Source organism: Pleurodeles waltl, chromosome 4_2 (genome assembly GCF_031143425.1).
Source record: "Pleurodeles waltl isolate 20211129_DDA chromosome 4_2, aPleWal1.hap1.20221129, whole genome shotgun sequence".
In the NCBI taxonomy this organism is placed as follows: Eukaryota; Metazoa; Chordata; class Amphibia; order Caudata; family Salamandridae; genus Pleurodeles; species Pleurodeles waltl.
Genome location: NC_090443.1, coordinates 341,124,384 through 341,146,010, shown reverse-complemented (window position 1 = coordinate 341,146,010; position 21,627 = coordinate 341,124,384). Strand labels below are relative to the sequence as shown.

The 21,627-nt window shown below is 46.3% G+C and overlaps 1 protein-coding gene across 4 annotated transcripts in view; it reads left to right on the top strand.

The window, feature by feature from the left end:
* The window catches only part of TOM1 (target of myb1 membrane trafficking protein), a 244,150-nt gene that overhangs the window by 150,508 nt on the left and 72,015 nt on the right, over positions 1-21,627 (top strand). The gene's annotated exons all lie outside the window — the stretch shown is intronic.

Genomic DNA, 21,627 nt, shown 5'->3' with positions numbered 1-21,627 from the left:
TACCTAAGCCCATTGTTGCAAGGAACTGCTTTGGGAAAGATTGGTGAAAAACATTTGCTTACGCATTTCTCCTTCGCCCACTTTAGATTATGCTATACACAAGATGCTTCAAGCGCATGTGGCCATGATGCTCATTGTCCAACTTGGGTGCTCAGTTCTGTTGGCGATGTTAGTAATTCAGTTCCAGTCCAAGCAGATGTCAGATAGGAGGAAGACTACTACATCCAAATCCACAGATGCTCCAAGTCAAGTGATTTGGCCCATTAGCTCTTAGAATTTGGGGCCCGATGTACAAAGCATTTTTCAAATCACAAACGGCCTGATATGCAGAATTAGGCCGTCTTAAAAATGCTTTTTCTAATGTACAAAATGAAATGTGCCATTCAGTAGCTTGTTATCGAATTGCTTTTGCGATTTGGTATTTGCAACGGGCGTGTTTAGTGTGTCCCTTCCAAATACGGAATCGGTATGGCATGTTTTACTGTTTTACAACCGAATTCTGATCACAAAAAAGTAATCCTTTACCACCAGTTTAAAACTACTAGTAACCCATTCGCAATGGGCACCCCTTCCCCTTTGAGACTGTTAAAAAAAACGTTCAAGAGCAGGCAGTGGTCCTATGGACCACTGTCTTCTCTTCAAAAATGAAACTGCAAAGTTCATTTTTTTCTTTTTAAACACATCCCATTTTCTTTAAGGAAAATTGTCTGCATTAAAGAAAAAAAAAGATTGCTTTATTAAAAAAACAATCAAAAACACAGTGACCTGCTGACATCAGCAGGCCACCATCCCTTTGATAGCTGCGATTCCTAATGTGTTTGAAATTGCAACCTACCTCATTAATATGCATGAGGTAAGTCTGTTTGCAACCCACTAGGAATTGCTAATGAAGCTCATGAGTTTCATACATTAGGAATACGAATTTCCTAATTGGGACTCAGAGGGAATCGCAATCAGGAAATCGGTATTTCAAATGTTAGTACATCTGGCCCTTGAATATTTTAAGCTCCCTAACAAATGTATGGACGTTCTTAGAAAGGTGTTGTGTTCAACTACTGGAGCATGTTATGTGACTAAATTGCAGCATTTCACTTATCTCAGATATCAGCACTAAGTATTATTAAATATCCTTTTTCACTTAGGCAGCCTTGCTTACAAGTCGATACTAGTTCTGTAGTTGCTACTGAAGCCTAGTTACGAAAGAGGCAGCATGTTTTTATTGCGTGCACTCCAATCATAGGGGCTTTCATGGAAGGCCTTAAAAGGATAATTATTCCAACGCTGCTTGCATCCCCATTGTGGGATCTAAATATTGTGCTTACTTTTTTAACCCCTTCGCTGCCAGGCCTTTTCCCCCTCCTGTGCCGAGCCTTTTTTTGGCTATTTGGAGCAGTTCGCGCTTAGGCCCTCATAACTTTTTGTTCACATAAGCTACCCACGCCAAATTTGCGTCCTTTTTTTCCAACATCCTAGGGATTCTAGAGGTACCCAGACTTTGTGGGTTCCCCAGAAGGAGGCCAAGAAATTAGCCAAAAAACTGTGAAAATTTCGTTTTTTTTAAAAAAAATTGAAAAATGGGCTGCAGAAGAAGGCTTGTGGTTTTTCCCCTGAAAAGGGCATCAACAAAGGGTTTGCGGTGATAAAATCACCAGCTTCCCAGCTTTCAGGAACAGGCAGACTTGAATCAGAAAACCCAATTTTTCAACACAATTGTGGCATTTTACGGGGACATACCCCATTTTTACGATTTTTTGTGCTTTCAGCCTCCTTCCAGTCAGTGACAGAAATGGGCATGAAACCAACGCTGGATCCCAGAAACCGCAACATTTTTGAAAAGTAGACAAAAATCTGAATTCAGCAAGGGGTAATTTGTGTAGATCCTACAAGGGTTTCCTACAGAAAATAACAACTGAAAAAGAAACATATTGAAATTGAGGTGAAAAAAACATCAATTTTTCTCTACGTTTTACTCTGTAACTTTTTCCAGCAATGTCAGATTTTCGAAAGCAATATACCGTTACGTCTGCTGGACTCTTCTGGTTGCGGGGATATATAGGGCTTATAGGTTCATCAAGAACTCTAGGTACCCAGAGCCAATAAATGACCTGCACCCTGCAGTGGGTTTTCAATCTATGCCGGGTATACAGCAATTCATTAGCTGAAATATAAAGAGTAAAAAATAGCTATCAAGAAAACCGTTGTATTTCCAAAATGGGCACAAGATAAGGTGTTGAGAAGCAGTGGTTATTTGCACATCTCTGAATTCCGGGGTGCCCATACTAGCATGTGAATTACAGGGCATTTCTCAAATAGACGTCTTTTTTACACACTGTCTTACATTTGGAAGGAAAGAATGTAGAGAAAGACAAGGGGCAATAACACTTGTTTTGCTATTCTATGTTCCCCCAAGTCTCCCGATAAAAATGATACCTCACTTGTGTGGGTAGGCCTAGCGCCCGCGACAGGATATGCCCCAAAACACAACGTGGACACATCACAGAAAACAGAGGTGTTTTTAGCAAAGTGACTACCTGTAGATTTTGGCCTGTAGCTCAGCCGCCACCTAGGGAAACCTACCAAACCTGTGTATTTCTGAAAACTAGAGACCTAGGGGAATACAAGATGGGGTGGCTTGTGTGGCTCGGACCAGGTTCTGTTACCCAGAATCCTTTGCAAACCTCAAAATTTGGCTAAAAAAACACATGTTCCTCATATTTCTGTGGCAGAAAGTTCTGGAATCTGAGAGGAGCCACAAATTTCCTTCCACCCAGCGTTCCCCCACGTCTTCCGATAAAAATGATACCTCACTTGTGTGGGTAGGCCTAGCGCCGGCGACAGAAAACGCCCCAAAGCGCAACGTGGACACATCCAAATTTGTGAAGGAAAACAGAGGTGTTTTTTGCAAAGTGCCTACCTGCAGATTTTGGCCTGTAGCTCAGCCGCCACCTAGGGAAACCTACCAAACCTGTGCATTTCTGAAAACTAGAGACCTAGGGGAATCCAAGATGGGGTGACTTGTGAGGCTCGGACCAGGTTCTGTTACCCAGAATCCTTTGCAAACCTCAAAATTTGGCTAAAAAAACACATGTTCCTCACATTTCTGTGGCAGAAAGTTCTGGAATCTGAGAGGAGCCACGAATTTCCTTCCACCCAACGTTCCCCCACGTCTCCCGATAAAAATGATACCTCACTTGTGTGGGTAGGCCTAGCGCCCGTGACAGGAAATGCCCCAAAGCGCAACGTGGACACATCACAGAAAACAGACCTGTTTTTAGCAAAGTGCCTACCTGCAGATTTTGGCCTGTAGCTCAGCCGCCACCTAGGGAAACCTACCAAACCTGTGCATTTCTGAAAACTAGAGACCTAGGGGAATCCAAGATGGGGTGACTTGTGTGGCTCGGACCAGGTTCTGTTACCCAGAATCCTTTGCAAACCTCAAAATTTGGCTAAAAAAACACATGTTCCTCACATTTCTGTGGCAGAAAGTTCTGGAATCTGAGAGGAGCCACACATTTCCTTCCACCCAGCGTTCCCCCACGTCTCCCGATAAAAATGATACCTCACTTGTGTGGGTAGGCCTAGCGCCCGTGACAGGAAACGCCCCAAAGCGCAACGTGGACACAGCCAAATTGGTGAAGGAAAACAGAGGTGTTTTTTGCAAAGTGCCTACCTGTAGATTTTGGTCTGTAGCTCAGCCGCCACATAGGGAAACCTACCAAACCTGTGCATTTCTGAAAACTAGAGACCTAGGAAAACAGAGGTGTTTTTTGCAAAGTGCCTACCTGTAGATTTTGGCCTGTAGCTCAGCCGCCACATAGGGAAACCTACCAAACCTGTGCATTTCTGAAAACTAGAGACCTAGGGGAATCCAAGATGGGGTGACTTGTGTGGCTCGGACCAGGTTCTGTTACCCAGAATCCTTTGCAAACCTCAAAATTTGGCTAAAAAAACACATGTTCCTCACATTTCTGTGGCAGAAAGTTCTGGAATCTGAGAGGAGCCACGAATTTCCTTCCACCCAGCGTTCCCCCACGTCTCCCGATAAAAATGATACCTCACTTGTGTGGGTAGGCCAGGTGCCTGCAACAGAATAAGGCCCAAAACTTGTAGAGATAGAGGGGATAGCACAGCAAGTTTATAAGGACATATTCTTTTATACATCTTTAGACTGACTCTGCTTTGGGGACCCACATAAGTGAGGTGTCATTTTACTTGGGAGGCTGAGGGGAACACTGGGGAGTAGGAATTATGTGCTGGAGTGGTGATCCTACGAAGAAAAGTTAGGAAAATATGCTTTTTTAAGCACATTTTGAGGTTTACAGAGGAGTCTGGGTAAGACAATGCTGGGGGATCCACGCAAGCCACACCTCCCTGGACTCCTTGGGGTGTCTAGTTTTATAAAATGTCTGGGTTTGGTAGGTTTCCCTAGATGAAGGCCGCACACAGGACCAAAAACATAGGTGCCCTCTCCCCCCCAAACACAGGTAGTTTTGTAATATATCGTTTTGATGTGCCCACATACGTCCGTGATGTGCCAAACACTAAAATTTTGAAAAGAAACACAGTTAGGTTATGTGAAAAAGACCCCTCACCCACCAACCAAGTTGGTGGCATGCTTCATCATTGGGGTCCCACCTGAGGCACCTAGCGTGTCACAGGTGTGCTGCGACGCCTGATTACAGCGGAGCAGGTTTTGTCATTTTTACCACACATACTGGTTGGATTTGGCACGAGGGTGAGTGATGGTTCAGTGGATCAAATTTTACTAACAAGAGCTTTCACAAAAATGAAATGCACTGTTAGTAACTGAAAGGCAAAAAACGGAACCAATGACTCACAGCTCGTGAGCTGTAAAGCCGCGACAAGGCACCAACCGCTTTACAGTCCATTCACACAACTTTCATACATGACACACACAAGGCCATTCACACCGCCAGCCACGGGCCCAGCACATTACAACACTCACATCGACAGACAGCGCCACTCAAGGGCCCATCACTTACATACGCCCACAAGCCTGATACAACAATCACACCAGCTGATGGGAGTGTGTGGACTGGTGTTTGGCTGGCAGTGTGTTGCAGTAGCCAACAGCAAGTCAATATGTACACTCTCAGCCAAGCCCCACTCCACCCACAATGGCATCATTGTATTTTTTTTTTTTTAACAGAGGAACCCCTAACTAAGTAGAAAGAATTACAAAACTACAAACACAAAAGCTCTAACTAAGAACATGACAGAAATGCTAACCATGAAACTAAACACATGAAAATACAAAACAGACATGAGTTTACACTCATGGTTGTTCCCAGAAATTCTTCTGGCTGTGGTAATTCTTAAAACAAGCACCGACACACAGCCCAGGCTTTGAAGGACAATCTGGGCAGTACATTCGAGTCTCCCTCCGGATACCTCTTCGAAAACACACTCTACATTTCTTAGCTGGAAAGTCTTTTTTGGGTGTGGGAGGAATGTGCTCAGCAAAGTGGCGATCTTTCAATCTAGCCACATCCTCCACCACTGCTCCTCTAGGAACTCTGGCCTGTTCCACCACAATAAGGCTCTCTATCACTGACTCCTGAAATTTCACAAATGTCATCTTTGACTCTGGAGACCTATCCCTAAACACAATAAAAGCATTGAAGGTTGCTAAGTGGAAGAGGTGAAGTGCTAACTTCTTATACCAAACGTAAGACTTACGAATAGCAGTATAAGGTTCCAACCTCTGGTCAACTCTATCTACACCTCCCATGTGCTTATTATAATCTAAAATGCACACAGGTTTGCGCACTTCAGCAACCTGGCCCCAAACAGTCACAGGGGAAGTACTCTCATCATGGATGGTACTTAGCATGTAGACATCCCTCTTGTCTGAAAATTTCAAAGCTAGCAGCTCCTCGTTCCGCAAGGCAGAGCACTGTCCTCTCTCAAGTTTTTTACAGACAAGCTCCCTTGGATAGCCTTTCCGGTTAGAACGGATTGTGCCACAAGCAACTGTGTCCACTCTAAACAATTCCTTGAACAATTGCACACCAGTGTAGAAGTTATCTACATACAAATGGTGACCTTTGTTGAACAGTCGTCTACCAAGATCCCACACAATTTTCTCAGTAACTCCAAAAGTGGGAGGACAACCAGGGGGGTCAATATTGGAATCCCTACCAGTGTACACACGGAAACTATACACATATCCTGTCCTACTTTCAGACAGCATATACAATTTAATTCCATATCGTGCCCTTTTGCTAGGAATGTACTGCCTAAAAACCAAACGACCCTTGAAGAGGACCAAAGACTCGTCCACACTTAACTCTTTGCCTGGAACATAGACCTCCGAAAACCGATCTACAAAATGATCAAGGACAGGCCTAATCTTAAAAAGACGGTCAGAATCTGGGTGATCTCGTGGCAAGGCTAAAGCATTGTCAACAAAATGCAGCATCCTAAGAAGAAGCAAATACCGATTACGACTCATGGTCGCTGGAAATATAGCTGTTGCCATCAAGGGACTAGTAGACCAATAAGAAGCCAGTGACGGCTTCCTTATCAACCCCATCAAAAAAGTCAAACCCAAAAACTTTTTTAACTCCTCCAAATTTGTGGGAATCCACTGGGCAGCTCTAGAGTGTGGCCTAAGTCTAGCAGCGTTGTCCCTCAAATGCTGCTCCGCATACAAATTAGTCTGCTCAACAATCTCTTCCAAAAACACATCATCCATGAATAACTCAAAGAAATTGATAGGCATAAAGTTCTCTGTATTGGCGTTACACCCCGGGAGACCAGTAAAGGCAGGCAACTCTGGCTGCTCCATGTTTGGGGCAACCCAGACATCAGGTCTTATAACGGGAAACCTTTCAGCCCCAGGTTGCTGCACTATTGGCACATCAATGTCCTCCTCTAAAACAGGCCCTTCATCTGCACTGAGTGTGCCTTCATCATCAGAAGATTCCCCTCCAAGAGAAACATCACTGCCAGAATCTCTGACTTCCTCCTCTGCCTCAGATGCAGAGTCCGTCTCATAGTCATGATCAGACTGTGACTCAAAAAGCATACCAACCACCTGCTGAGCGGTCATCCTGCGGCTAGCCATGATCTCTCCTGCTAAAATTAACTGGACAAATTCACCACCAACAACCAGCACTGTGTAAGACAAGTAACAAAGTGTAGCTGTGTTAGTAAGAGTTATAAACTCAAAAACTATACCGCTCACTTGCCTGAAAAAGCTTGATTCACCAGCTACTACACAGCAATCACCAATGATATCCCACTAAAAATAAAGAAAGAAAGGCAAATTAGAAATAAGACAAAACAAATATCATTGTGCACAAACCTAAGGACAATTTCACACACAATCCTGCATTTAGTACACCCCCTACAAACATGTCATTCATGCATGGCAACAATACTCCTTTGGAGAAAATTGTTTTTACTTACCTAAAACATGCAACTGTGCAAACTGCAGGTCAACCACCGCCAAAACCGCAAGGAGCCACAGCAAATAAAGCAAAAGCTTTGAACTAGAACAAAAAGGAGGAAAACATTTTTTATCACAAATGCAAAGATTTCTTCAGTTGACAAACACCCCACCATCAAACATTTAGAAATTGGTGCCTAAGTGGATTCTGCCATAGGGGCAGATGGGCCTACTAATAAAATAGGCCTGTCTACCCCAAGGAAGCCAGAAAATACCTTTAGTAGTGTGTCCCCATGGAGAGCGACCCTTGCCAAAGGGGACAGCCCTCAAAAAAAAAAAAAAACACACACAACACTATCCCTGGTGCCTAAGTGGCTTCTACCCGCCTTGGGGGCAGGTGGGCCTAACAAAATAGGCCCATCTGCCCCCAGGGGGTATAGAAATGGGCAACAGGTCAATGCCCCCCTTGGGGGGGGGCGCCCCGTGACCAAGGGGACGCCCCCCCACAAAAATAAACAAATAAAAAAAATCCCTGGCGTTCTAGTGGTTTCTGCCCCCCTTGGGGGCAGACCAGCCTAAAAATAATAGGCTGATCTGTCTCCAAGGGGTGCAGAAATGGCCTGGGTACATGTGCCCCCAAAGTGGGGGGGCGACCCTAACAGACATGCCCCCCAAAGGGGAGCGACCCTTGCCCAAGGGGGCGCCCCCCCATCCACTACACACACAATCCCTGGTGCCTAAGTGGCTTCTGCCCCCCTTTGGGGCAGATGGACCTAAAAAAAATAGGCTGATCTGCCCCCAAGGGGGGCAGAAAAGGCCAACAGTTCTCTGCCCCCTTGGGGGGGGCGCCCCTTGCCCAAGGGGGCACCCCCCCACACATAAATGCACATACCAATATAAATCCCTGGTGATCTAGTGTTTTCTGCCCCCCTTGGGGGCAGACCAGCCTAAAAATAATAGGCTGATCTGTCTCCAAGGGGTGCAGAAATGGCCTGGGTACATGTGCCCCCAAAGTGGGGCGGCGACCCTTGCCCAAGGCCCCCCCCCCATCCACTAACACACACACTATCCCTGGTGACTACATGGCTTCTGCCCCCCTTGGGGGCAGGTGGGTCTAAAAAAATAGGCCCATCTGCCCCCAGGGGGTGTAGAAATGGCCAACAGGTCAATGCCCCCCTTGGGGGGGCGCCCCGTGACCAAGGGGACGCCCCCCCACAAAAATAAACAAATAAAAAAAAATCCCTGGCGTTCTAGTGGTTTCTGCCCCCCTTGGGGGCAGACCAGCCTAAAAATAATAGGCTGATCTGTCTCCAAGGGGTGCAGAAATGGCCTGGGTACATGTGCCCCCAAAGTGGGGCGGCGACCCTTGCCCAAGGCCCCCCCCCCATGCACTAACACACACACACACACTATCCCTGGTGTCTACATGGCTTCTGCCCCCCTTGGGGGCAGGTGGGTCTAAAAAAATAGGCCCATCTGCCCCCAGGGGGTGTAGAAATGGCCAACAGGTCAAAGGCCCCCTTGGGGGGGCGCCCCGTGACCAAGGGGACGCCCCCCACAAAAATAAACAAATAAAAAAAAATCCCTGGCGTTCTAGTGGTTTCTGCCCCCCTTGGGGGCAGACCAGCCTAAAAATAATAGGCTGATCTGTCTCCAAGGGGTGCAGAAATGGCCTGGGTACATGTGCCCCCAACGTGGGGGGGGCGACCCTTGCCCAAGGCCCCCCCCCCCATCCACTAACACACACACTATCCCTGGTGTCTACATGGCTTCTGCCCCCCTTGGGGGCAGGTGGGTCTAAAAAAATAGGCCCATCTGCCCCCAGGGGGTGTAGAAATGGCCAACAGGTCAATGCCCCCCTTGGGGGGGCGCCCCGTGACCAAGGGGACGCCCCCCCCCACAAAAATAAACAAATAAAAAAAAATCCCTGGCGTTCTAGTGGTTTCTGCCCCCCTTGGGGGCAGACCAGCCTAAAAATAATAGGCTGATCTGTCTCCAAGGGGTGCAGAAATGGCCTGGGTACATGTGCCCCCAAAGTGGGGGGGCGACCCTTGCCCAAGGCCCCCCCCCCCATCCACTAACACACACACACTATCCCTGGTGTCTACATGGCTTCTGCCCCCCTTGGGGGCAGGTGGGTCTAAAAAAATAGGCCCATCTGCCCCCAGGGGGTGTAGAAATGGCCAACAGGTCAATGGCCCCCTTGGGGGGGCGCCCGGTGACCAAGGGGACGTCCCCCCACAAAAATAAAAAAAAATTAAAAAATCCCTGGCGTTCTAGTGGTTTCTGCCCCCCTTGGGGGCAGACCAGCCTAAAAATAATAGGCTGATCTGTCTCCAAGGGGTGCAGAAATGGCCTGGGTACATGTGCCCCCAAAGTGGGGGGGCGACCCTTGCCCAAGGCCCCCCCCCGCCCCCATCCACTAACACACACACACACACACTATCCCTGGTGTCTACATGGCTTCTGCCCCCCTTGGGGGCAGGTGGGTCTAAATAAATAGGCCCATCTGCCCCCAGGGGGTGTAGAAATGGCCAACAGGTCAATGGCCCCCTTGGGGGGGTGCCCCGTGACCAAGGGGACGCCCCCCACAAAAATAAACAAATAAAAAAAAATCCCTGGCGTTCTAGTGGTTTCTGCCCCCTTGGGGCAGATCAGCCTAAAAATAATAGGCTGATCTGCCCTCAAGGGGGGCAGAAATGGCCCTAAAAGACATGCCCCCCAAAGGGGAGCGACCTTTGCCCAAGGGGGCGCCCCCCCCATCCACTACACACACAATCCCTGGTGCCTAAGTGGCTTCTGCCCCCCTTGGGGGCAGATGGACCTAAAGAAAATAGGCCGATTTGCCCCCAAGGGGGGCAGGAAAGGCCAACAGTTCTCTGCCCCCTTGGAGGGGGCGCCCCTTGCCCAAGGGGGCACCCCCCCCACATAAATACACATAAAAATAAAAAACCTGGTGATCTAGTGTTTTCTGCCCCCCTTGGGGGCAGATCTCGCTAAAAAGTAGCCAATCTGCCCTCAAGGGGGGCAGAAATGGCCCTAAAATACATGCCCCCCAAAGGGGAGCGACCCTTGCCCAAGGGGGCGCCCCCCATCCACTACACACACAATCCCTGGTGCCTAAGTGGCTTCTGCCCCCCTTAGGGGCAGATGGACCTAAAAAAAATAGGCCGATGGGGGCAGAAAAGGCCAACAGTTCTCTGCCCCCTTGGGGGGGGCGCCCCTTGCCCAAGGGGGCACCCCCCCACACATAAATGCACATAACAATATACATCCCTGGTGATCTAGTGTTTCCTGCCCCCCTTGGGGGCAGATCTGGCTAAAAAGTAGCCAGATCTGCCCCCAAGGGGGGCAGAAATGGCCGTAACTAATTGACCCCCAAAGGGGAGCGACCCTTGCCCAAGGGGCCGCTCCCCGCGTGCCAGAAACAGGTAAGTAAACAAAAAAACAAAAATCCCTGGTGTCTAGTGGGCATTCCTGCTGCCCGATCGCAATGCGATCGGGCAGCAGGAATGCTCAAAGAGACACCGGGGAAAAGGAAAAGCCTTTCCTTTTCCCCGGTGCCTCTTTAGCCCCAACCCCCCACCCACCGGGAAGAGATTCTTACCTCTTCTCTCGTCGCCGCACAGGAAGCAAATGGCTTCCTGTGCGGCGAGGATCCCATAATGATGTCAGCGCGCGATCGCGCGCTGGCGTCATTATGGGGGGGTCGGGGGTGGAAGGGGAAGGGCTTCCCCTTCCATCCCCGACTTTGGGGGGTGGGAGCGAAGCACACAGAGGGAGCGAGAGCGCTCCCTCTGGGCTGTGTGCCGAGGACGTAGTGGTTACGTCCTCGGCACAGCAGCACTGTGCCGCGGGACGTAACCACTACGTCCGCGGCACAGAAGGGGTTAATGGGATCCCCTTTTGAGTTACTAATGCAAGGTACTGGCCTGAAAGGTAATGTTTTAGTGGCAATAAGATCATTGTGCAGAGTCAGTGAATTTCAAGCATAATCGGTTTAGTCAGAATAGTCTTACGTACTTATCCACAGGTTCTAGCTAAGGTGATCTCTCCATTTTATATCAGTCATTCAGTTGAACAGGAACCATTTTTAAGAACTCCATGAAGTAGACCAACAGGATCCCTATATACAGTAAGTGTCAAGATTGCTTTTGTGTTACATTGATCACTGTAAAGCAATCAGAAAGTTGAAGCATTTTGTGGCTGTTGAAAAATCTCATCAACGGAAGGCCATTTCTAAGGATGGCTTTGCTACATTATTGAATGTCTTCAGGTTTGTTGTGCAAAATGTAAACAAACATTTCTGACTATGCCACATACACATTTTACTTGTAAACTACAAAGCCATTGCTTCTCGTTTTTTACAATACTTTAGCTGCATGGATGTCTCCACATTCACACAAAACTTGCAGGATGGATATACAGGTAAATAAAGAAGATTAATTATCAGCACCTTTATGCCTGCCACTGTTTAGAGAGAGAGATCTGCTGTACAATTGGTGTACAATGTGATCAACAACACATGGAAACAAATGGAAAAGGTTACTTCTAACAATTGGCTACTGTAACAAAACAGCAGGCTTTGATGCTGAGCGGCTTACCCATGTCATAATGCACTTGCTGACAGTTGACATTGTTGCGAGTCACATGCTTGAAACCAAAAGAAAGACTTTGAAGTAAAACAGGTTGTAATAGTTTGAGCCCAACACCAGATGATGGGGAGGTGCATAGATATAAATCAACAATGCTACAAGCTCCAGACTGAGTGTAAAAGTTAAGTAGTGTTTTTCATACATAATCAAAGAATGAGTAGAAGAGCCAAATCATGCCCACTGGATCTGAAAGCCTTCTTGGTTGTTCGCAAGACTGTGGTTGTTTCACAAGGTCCTGATCTGAATAGTAAATAGCACAAAACTAAAAATGGCAGATGGATATAACTCCCATAGATCTGTAAGATTGCTACAGTTTATATTGTGGTCCATCTGATCAGATCATCAGACCTCCTCTCCAACTTTAGGCTTTTGGAGATGGAATTAGCCTACAAGAACTGTATCGGGGTGATTCTTAATTTGTGCCTGAGCTGTGATACCACTATGGTTATTGGTTCCTGGTAAGATCCTGGGTTATTAAGTGGCTCAAAATCATCCTGTTCTAAGTGTGGGTTATAGTTACCTTAGGGCACGAGTTATAGTTGCTTGAGAGAACTCTAACAGATGACTTTCTATGGTTTTGTATGTTTAAAATGGGAGCCTAACTATAACGTCCCTCTAAACTTTGTTTTTTTAAGTGAATTTTTATGTATTTTAAAAATTCTATTTCCCGTCCTCGTAACTTTAGTTTTTTCAGTGAATTTCTATGTTTTTTTTTAAGTATAGTAATTTTCATTACTATATGTTAATCCAACTAATGCCGCACAGGGCCTTTGACCGTTTGTGGCTGGCAGCACCTACAGTGCCTGGCCTGCGGCCAGTCCCTGTGGCCAACCCCTAAAACCACCCAACCCGGCACTGCCCATGGCCTCTGGCGGTGCGCAGCTGGGGTTGTCCGCACGGCCTGGCCTGAAGCCAGTCCCTATGGCCAACCCCTATAACAACCCAACCACACATGGCCCCCTTCTCAGGACAATATCTGCCCCAGGAACCCTATCTCCAGGGGCCCCAGCATACGTGATTTGTTCGATGGCATGTGTGGCAGTAGGTGCACATGCTTTGCATAAGTCCACTATCTAGTGTTGGGCTCGGAGTGTTGCAAGTTGTTTTTGTTCGAAGAATCTTTTTGAGTCACGAGATTGAGTAGTGACTCCTCTCCGTAATACTACACATGGGCCTTGAGTCGTTTTTAGATAGTTTTCTCTCCGCCGTCGGGTTCGGACGCGTTTCCTCTTGCTCCGGTATTTTTTGGCTCAGTCTCTTCCGAACTTTCCCTTCCGTCTTTCTTTCAGCAACGGTATAGTATTTTGATCGCGTTTTTCCAGACTTAAAGTACTCAATCCAAATTCCTGTTTCGTTTCAGTTCCCTTTAGGGTGTTCATGCTCTTCTTGGGCCTTTTCCTTCAAGTGTTGTCGAAATATGCAGGGCTGATGGAACAGACTCCATTTAGGTTCTGTCCTCGATTCCACTTCAAATTTCCACACACCAATCAACACCTGGTGTGTAACTTGTGCTTGCCCTGGAACATCAAGAAGAGAACTGCGAAGCCTGTAGGCCTATTTTATCTAAGAAGACTCTCTGGGACCAAAGAGTCCCGACATCTTCAGAGCAGGAAAATGGACAGGAGAAGATCGGACATCAGGCTGCCCTTTCTATTTGAGATTCCAAGCCGGACATCAAATCTGACATCGAGAGTCAGACAATTCCGGCAGCACAACATGTGAGTACATCAGCCCCATCTTCCCATCTAAAGACTTTTTACAATAAAAATCTAATCTACTAAGCTAGTCGTCGGTCCAACATTGCCTTCGGGCAATGGTCGGATCCGAAAGTTACATTCGGATGCCCCACCCTCCAGCTCAGCACCGAAAATTGCCAAGACATGTTCGCCATCGACCACAGACTCAAAAGCATCCCACACAATCTCAGAGTTGAGTCGAGTTTTTGATCTGAGCATTTCGGCTCCAAGAAAGAAGCCTTCAACATCAGTTTCGGAACCGATATCTTCAATTCGACATAGGGCTTCCAGTCCGAAAACTTCAGAGCTGAGGACAATGGCTTCCAAGGACTCCACTCTATCAATCAATCAATAATCAATAAATAAATGTATTTCGGCTGAAAGCCATAAAAGTATCCAATAAATAACAACAATTACCATACAATAAGATTATGAATGATAAAAAACACAGATTCCACATGGAACATTAAAAAGAGAAACAAATAGTTCTGCTGAATTAAAATTTAAAAACTCACTTGTTAAAACAATTACAGGACAACTATCTAAATTTATAGACCTGGAAGTCTGCCTAAAATTTATTCCAAAAAATAGTCTATCTCTTCCTATGACAGATTGTGCTAAAAATGAGCTGTTGATACACATAGTTTAGCAACAATGCAAAACTAACATCAAATTTCCTTTTTCTTTAACAGAAAAGCCTTTGTGGTTTCATGCCCTTAATGGTCAACTGAGGCCTAGGGTGATTATAGCTAATCCAATCAGTCAGCAGTGTATTCTCTAGTTCTTATGGCCCAAACGTTTTGTAGGTACTTGGCAACGGCAAAGACCACCTTATCACTTGTGTCGCTAGTAAGAATTCACAAGGATATATTATGTTTCCTTATCCCCATTGATCTACATAAGGGGATTATCCACTTCTTCCTGGGCACCAGATATCTAGGACAAAAAAACATAAAATGGGCCAATGTCTCAGATTGCTCAGGACAGAAGTGTAACGCCGTGCTCTGACGCGGCGTCTCTTTCTGTCCTCGCGGGTGGAACGTGCTACCGATATTCGGAGCGCCGTTCCCCGCGTTTTTTGACTAAGCTTTCTGGGAAGCATATATTTCGCTCCCGGTCGCGCTACACTTACTTGTAGCCTTTTTTCTTCTTTTATTATTGGTGGTGGGTTTTTTGTTGGGCCTTTTGCCTGTCTCTATCCATGTTGTGTCCATCTTGTCTTCTTTGTGTTTTTGTCCCAGCATGCTCTGTTTTTCTTTTATACTACTTCCTTTTTCCTATACTGGTCTATGGGCTTTTCCCAATCCAAGATGGTGTTACTTCCCTTTCCTGTGATGTCACTTCCCTTTTCTCAGTATATAAGTCAGTCAGTCTTGTTCCTCCTTGCGTTGCAAACACTTCCTTCTGGTTGTGCTGTTCGCTCCTGTTCTTTGTTCCTGCTTTTTTGCCTTAGGAGATTTTTGCCTGTTCTTTGTTCCTGCTTTTTCCTTGAGAGATTTTTGCCTGTTCTTTGTTCCTGCTTTTGCCTTGGGATATTTTTGCCTGTTCCTTTTTTCCTGCCTTGTACCCTGGATATTGCCTATTTTTGTTTCCTGTTGTCAAGTCCAGTTTTTTCTTGTTTTCCTTCTGGAGTTCCTGTTAGAGGTTTTTTCCCCAGTGTTGGGTTTTTTTCCCTCTGGGACTCCTTCTGGAGGGTACGGTCTGCTTTGGCGTAGCCTGTCAAGCGGCACCGTGGCTACTAGAAGGGGTCACCCTTATCTGGGAGCATCCAGGACCTGTAGAAGACTTGGTGTATTCGCCAATCCGAAATCCAGAGGTGAGAAGTCCAGCGCAGTACGTGACAGATTGCAACGCCAAAAGATTCTGCGTTGTGAGAGTGCCATGGAAGATCCACAGGGAGAGGTGTCAGAAAATGCTCAAGCTATGTTACAGACTGTCCAACAACAAGCCCAAGAGTTACAACAGTTACGGGCAGAGAACACCGCGCTACGACAGGTCTTGTCTTCCCGATCAATGGACAATACCACCCGTATCTGCTACTATTCCTCGATATTCCGGAGATCCTTTAAAGATGAAGGAATTTTTGGACGTGCTGACGGTTTTCTTTGCCTTTCGTCCACTCCAGTTTTCTTCGGATAAGACTAAGGTGGGCTATCTGATCAGCGCCTTGTCTGGTCCAGCGCTTGCTTGGGCAACATCTCTGGTTTCTGCAGATGACCCAGTCCTGGCTAACTATTCCGCTTTCCTGACTGTTTTCCAACAAATGTTTGAGAGACCTGGGGTAGAAGCAGCAGCTGAAGAAGCCGTATGTGACATTCAGCAAGGTAATCAGGATGTACTACAGTATATAACCCGCTTCAAACAGCTGGCAGCTGAAACCTCCTGGGTAGAACGCACCTTTGTAACTCTTTTCCGCCGAGGCCTGCGTGAAGAAATTAAAGATGAGCTTGTACACTCTTCCCCAGCTTGTTCTTTGAAAGAATTAATGGATCAATCTATGAACATCGAGTATAGACTTCGAGAGCGCAAGATGGAAAGACGTAGAACTAGAGCTCCATACCAGCCCGGTACCTTCCGTGCTAGCAGTCGGCGAACGGAAGATAGTCCATCTGAAGCCTCTCCACCTCCCCATGAAGAGCCCATGCAGATAGATCTGGTTCGTGGGCCATTGACGGAGTCAGAAAGGGAGGAACGACGACGAAGGGGACTTTGCCTATATTGTGGTAAGGCTGGCCACCTGATCCGTAGTTGTCCGGTACGTCCCTCAAGGCCTGCGGGAAACGCCAGCTCCCGTCCCCTGTAAGGAGGAAGGAGACGGGAGGAGCTGAAGTACCATCAATATGTTCCTCCAAAGAAAGCATGTCCACCCTGTTTATCCTCTCGGTCAAGTTACAGAGTTCACAAGATCAAGAAGAACATCTTCTGGCTCTCCTTGATTGTGGAGCCAGTGGACTCTATCTGGATGAGACCTGGGCTACTAGTAAAGGAATTCCCCGCATTCCTAAAGAAACCCCTGAGCAGGTTCACACAGTGGATGGCTCTCCGTTAACTTCACGACCTGTGGTGGCCTCAACTCCTACTCTTTGTTTGACATTTGGGGGGCATCAAGAACACGTTGCCTTTGATCTCATAGCCTCACCAAATCACATCATGATTTTGGGAATTCCCTGGTTAGCTCGACACAACACCTATATCAATTGGGAAACATGAACTATATCCCTAACGTCTTCATTTTGTCAACAGAATTGTTATTCTACTACTTCTTATTGGACTCCAAAAAGTTCCTGTCAGTCAACTAAGGATAACACTAACTCTATCAATATTATCCAGGGGGTTCCAGGTTGTTATCAGGAATATATCAGGATTTTTCAGAAACCTAGTAATCCTATTTTGCCACCTCATCGCAGTTATGACTGTGCTATTCCTTTAATTCCTGATGAAGTCGTTCCCTTCGGTCGAATGTATTCTCTGACAGACCAAGAAAAGAAGGTGTTAAGGGAATATTTAGACGACAACTTACACAACGGTTTGATTGCTCCTTCCACGTCCCCCGCTGGGGCTCCTCTCTTCTTCGTCCCAAAGAAGACTAAGGATCTGCGTCCTTGTGTGGACTTTCGTGAACTCAACAGAATAACGATTAAGGATCGATATCCACTGCCTTTAATCAGAGATATACTGGATGCCATTCAAGGAGCCAAGATATTTACTAAATTAGATTTACGGGGTGCCTATCATCTCCTTCGGATCAAGGAAGGAGATGAATGGAAGACTGCTTTCGGTACCCCTTTTGGGCACTATGAGTATCGTGTTATGCCCTTTGGACTGACCAACGCCCCTTCTGTTTTTCAACGATTTATGGATTCAGTGTTCTCTGATGTACTCAATCAATATGTGGTCATTTATTTGGATGATATCTTGATATATTCCCGTGATCCTGAGCACCATGTAGATCATGTCCTGCAAGTCCTGGAAAGACTCAAGAAAAACCAATTGTTTTGTAAACCTGAGAAGTGCGAGTTCCATAAATCTGAAGTAAGGTATCTCGGGTTTTGTATTAATCAACACGGAATATCCATGGACCCTGACAAGGTCAGTGCCATATTAGATTGGCCTTCTCCAACGTCCATTAAAGAAACGCAATGTTTTCTTGGGTTATCAAACTTTTATCGTCAGTTTATTCAGAACTTTGCCCACCTACAAAGTTTCATAACACAAACAATTAAGAAAGAGAACCTGAAGAAGGGTTTCATCTGGACCAAGGAGGCTGAACACGCGTTTCAAGAATTAAAGACAGCTTTTACCCAAGCACCCGTGTTGCGTCATCCTGACAATACCAAGAAATTTATTGTTGTGACTGATGCCTCAGACAGAGCTATTGGAGCAGTTTTGCTGCAGAAGCAAGACAATGATGGATTGGAACATCCAATCTTTTATCTGTCGCATATTCTATCAGAGGCTGAACAAAATTATTCTGTACTGGAACGAGAGCTACTTGCTCTCAAAGTAGCTTGTAAGGAATGGAGGCATTTCCTGATGGGTTCCAGAGAGCCTTTTGAAGCTAGGACTGATCACCGTAATCTCCAGTGTCTTCGGAGCTTTCAGTGTCGTAACAGTCGTCAGGCTCGATGGGCTTTCTTCTTTAGCCAGTACGATTTCGTGATCACTTACATACCTGGTTCCCAGAATTTAGTGGCAGATGCCTTATCCCGCAGATATCCTGACATAGCCCAGAACTCCTCTCCACATCTTATTGAGTCTAGCAGGATCATCGGAGCTACTCAATCTTTTCAAGAACGCATGGAATCCGAGTACCAGTTTCTGTCTGCTTCAGAATGGGATAAAGTGACTCCTTTTTTGCAGAAGAAGGACAACTACTTCTATCATCAACATGCTCTCTTCCTACCTACCAAGAAAGTGCAGACAGAAGCCCTGCAAATGTGCCATGATTCTCCTATAGCCGGTCATCGAGGTATCAGGAAGACCCAGGAACTGCTTCAGCGATCTTTTTGGTGGCCTTCGCTAAAGACAGACACTGAAACCTATGTGTCAGCATGCCCAGTCTAAGACACCCCGAACTAAGGTGGCAGGTTTATTAAGACCTTTACCTGTTCCTTCCGCTCCTTGGTGTACTCTATCCACTGATTTCATATGCTCTCTACCTACTTCCTCTGGTAACCAAGTAATCATGGTAACCGTAGATTCATTCACCAAGATGGCCCATTTTTCAGCCTTGAAGAAACTACCAACGGCCCCAGAAATGAGTCGCATTTTTCTACGAGATATTTTTCGCCTCCATGGTCTTCCTCTAGAGGTCATTTCGGACAGAGGGCCTCCATATGTTTCACGTTTCTGGAGAGCCTTTTGTGCCTTCTTTAACATTGAGATTTCTTTATCCTCGGGTTTCCATCCACAAACGAATGGGCAAACTGAACGAGTGAATCAAGAACTTCAGCAGCATCTGAGATGTTACTGTAATGCCACACAAAGCAATTGGTCAGAATATCTTGCTCTTGCCGAGTTCTCCTATAACAACACAATACATAGTGCGACCAAGACCACACCCTTTTATTGTACTTATGGATTTCATCCGAGGACTTTCACTACTGTTTCTCGAACATCCTCTTCTGTGCCTGCAGTCACTTCTTTTTCACGACAGATCCGTTGAATCCAGGGCCTACTTCACACTACTCTCCTACCTTCGAAACAAGCTATGAAGCGAAAGGCGGATCGTTATCGGCAAGCCGCACCTTTGTATTAAGTGGGCCACAAGGTATGGCTTTCTTCCAGATTTCTACCATCCCGGTTTTCCACCAATAAGTTCAAACCACGTTTTTATGGACCCTTTCGAATATCGCACATCCTGAATCCTGTAGTTGTGCGTCTCCGCTTACCTCATACCTGGAGGGTTCATCCTGTTTTCCATGTGTCCCAGTTAAAACCCTTTGTTTCTGATCCTTACCATCGTCAGTTCCAACGTCCACCTCCTCTTTCTATCAACGGACAGCCTGAGTATAAAGTCCAGGAGATCTGTGATTCCAGAATTTTTCGACGCAAACTACAGTTTTTGGTCCACTGGAAAGGATACCCCCTCAGTGACTGTTCATGGGAAGATGCTTCCTCCGTCCATGCTCCCCGTTTGGTTCACCTGTTTTTTGACAATCATCCTGACAAACCTGGAGCCTCGGGGAGGAGACCTACTGTAACGCCGCGTTCTGACGCGGCGTCTCTTTCTGTCCTCGCAGGTGGAACGTGCTACCGATATTCGGAGCGCCGTTCCCCGCGTTTTTTGACTAAGCTTTCTGGAAGCATATTTTTCGCTCCCGGTCGCGCTACACTTACTTGTAGCCTTTTTTCTTCTTTTATTATTGGTGGTGGGTTTTTTGTTGGGCCTTTTGCCTGTCTCTATCCATGTTGTGTCCATCTTGTCTTCTTTGTGTTTTTGTCCCAGCATGCTCTGTTTTTCTTTTATACTACTTCCTTTTTCCTATACTGGTCGATGGGCTTTTCCCAAACCAAGATGGTGTTACTTTCCTTTCCTGTGATGTCACTTCCCTTTTCTCAGTATATAAGTCAGTCAGTCTTGTTCCTCCTTGCGTTGCAAACACTTCCTTCTGGTTGTGCTGTTCGCTCCTGTTCTTTGTTCCTGCTTTTTTACCTTGGGAGATTTTTGCCTGTTCTTTGTTCCTGCTTTTTCCTTGAGAGATTTTTGCCTGTTCTTTGTTCCTGCTTTTGCCTTGGGATTTTTTTGCCTGTTCCTTTTTTCCTGCCTTGTACCCTGGATATTGCCTATTTTTGTTTCCTGTTGTCAAGTCCAGTTTTCTCTTGTTTTCCTTCTGGAGTTCCTGTTAGAGGTTTTTTCCCCAGTGTTGGGGTTTTTTCCCTCTGGGACTCCTTCTGGAGGGTACGGTCTGCTTTGGCGTAGTCTGTCAAGCGGCACCGTGGCTACTAGAAGGGGTCGTCCTTATCTGGGAGCATCCAGGACCTGTAGAAGACTTGGTGTATTCGCCAATCCGAAATCCAGAGGTGAGAAGTCCAGCGCAGTACGTGACAAGAAGTGGCAGAATCTCGATTTATGAGCCTCCTTGCACCATCTTGCAGTAAATGTATTAAGAGGCAATATCCCTAGCCTGAATTTAATGAAAAGTGTTTTGGCATAGGGGGGATTGATATTATCCATAAAAGCCTCAAATTTGGGACTGCATTTGTGGTCCAAGAACTATAGCATCCTACTACCATGGTCCTTTTTGGACCAAAGTTGGGTCAAAATTAACTCCCAGTAACACCGCCTTATTCATGCCTTTACTTTCTTCGACTCCACTCTATCATCTGGAGCAACTTCATCAGTAGAGTTCATTCTAGACCTAATGGACGCTTGTCAGCGCCAAATTCATACACAGAGGGGAACGGGGAAAAATAATTGCTTCTACCCCCTGTTCCAATTAAAAGGAGACTTACGTTTCAAGAGACATTGGACACTGCTCCTCCTCCTAAAAAAGTCTCTAAGGACAAAGACAAGGCTCCAGATCACCCTCAGCCTTCTCCACCTTATTCTCCTGTACTTCTTCTTACTCCTCCACCACCACCACCACAATCTCCTTCATCTTTCATACAGCCACAGTTTTCTCCACAAGGGTCAATGGGATTTATATGATCCTGTTCTTATTCTCCCTAATGACCCTGATTTGTATCCAGCAAGGCCTTCACCCCCTGAAGATACAACAGCTTATAATCAGGTTATTGTGCGGGCATCTGCATACCATAACGTTCATATGCACACTGACCCCATTGAAGAGGATTTCCTCTTGGATACATTAACCAAAAC